Source organism: Ailuropoda melanoleuca, chromosome 10 (genome assembly GCF_002007445.2).
Source record: "Ailuropoda melanoleuca isolate Jingjing chromosome 10, ASM200744v2, whole genome shotgun sequence".
NCBI lineage: Eukaryota > Metazoa > Chordata > Mammalia > Carnivora > Ursidae > Ailuropoda > Ailuropoda melanoleuca.
This window is the reverse complement of record NC_048227.1, coordinates 17,077,848-17,078,854: the sequence shown is the minus strand read 5'-3', so window position 1 is coordinate 17,078,854 and position 1,007 is coordinate 17,077,848.

Below are 1,007 nucleotides of genomic sequence, written 5' to 3'. Positions count from 1 at the left end.
TAGGACTTTCCCCCCCAGCCACAGCTGCCCAAGCCAATTTTTTATTAGTGTTCCTTAAAATGACTTCCTTTTTACACTGAAATTCATTTCCAAGACAACTAAATGGAAAACCAGTGTCGTTTGCCCTGAATTAAAACAAATCCAGCAAAATCACATCAAATTAAATTCCATAGAGCTCCCTGCTTGGGGCGCCGAGCTTGAGGCTTTCTCCCTCAGTGGGGAAAGGCAGAGCAGCGAGTGTCTCGGGGTGTCAAAGGGCAGCCCCGCAAAGAGCCTCTGTCTGTAATCAGAATCGGAATTGAGAAGAAAATGACTTTGTATCCCCAGGATTGAAGGTGAGGTCATGCTGCCTCTGCCTGAAATGGGCACGTCTACCACACGCCCAGACCCTGGGGACGATTCGTCTCCATCAGTCCTGCACACGGAGGGTTCCTAGCTGTCTGACCTTGGGTGGGTCACTCAACTTCTCTGTGCTCAGTTTCCCCCTCTGTAAAATAAAGTTGATAACAGTCCCCACCTCCCAGGGGCGCCATGAGGATTCAGGCAGTGGGTGTTGACAGGACTTGTGGCAGAGAAAGTGCTGCCCAGAGCTGTGAGACACGGAAGCCCACCAGCCCACCACCCACCGTGGTAGAGATGGGACGATTGAGGTGCAGGGAGGGGAAGGGGGAGGGGAAGGGGCGGACGGGCTCAGCAGCACCTGGGAGCCCCCCTGCTCTCAGCCCCTCTCTGCCCCACCCAGCCTCACCCTCAGACTCCCCTGCACGTGTCCTCCCTCCTGTCTCTCATCCCCAAACTCCCTGAGCCCCCCACCCTGGTCAGGCTGCTTGATGGACTCTCGCACCAAGCCTGGGAGGGAGCTCGTTCATCAGTCCCAGTCCACAGAATGGGGCACTGAGGCCCAAAAAGGGGACATAATTCCTCTGTCTCTGTGTGTGCCACACAGAGGGTACGAGGAAGGCGCAGGGGATTCTGGGCTCCCCCACCCCCATCCACCCCCAGTCCCC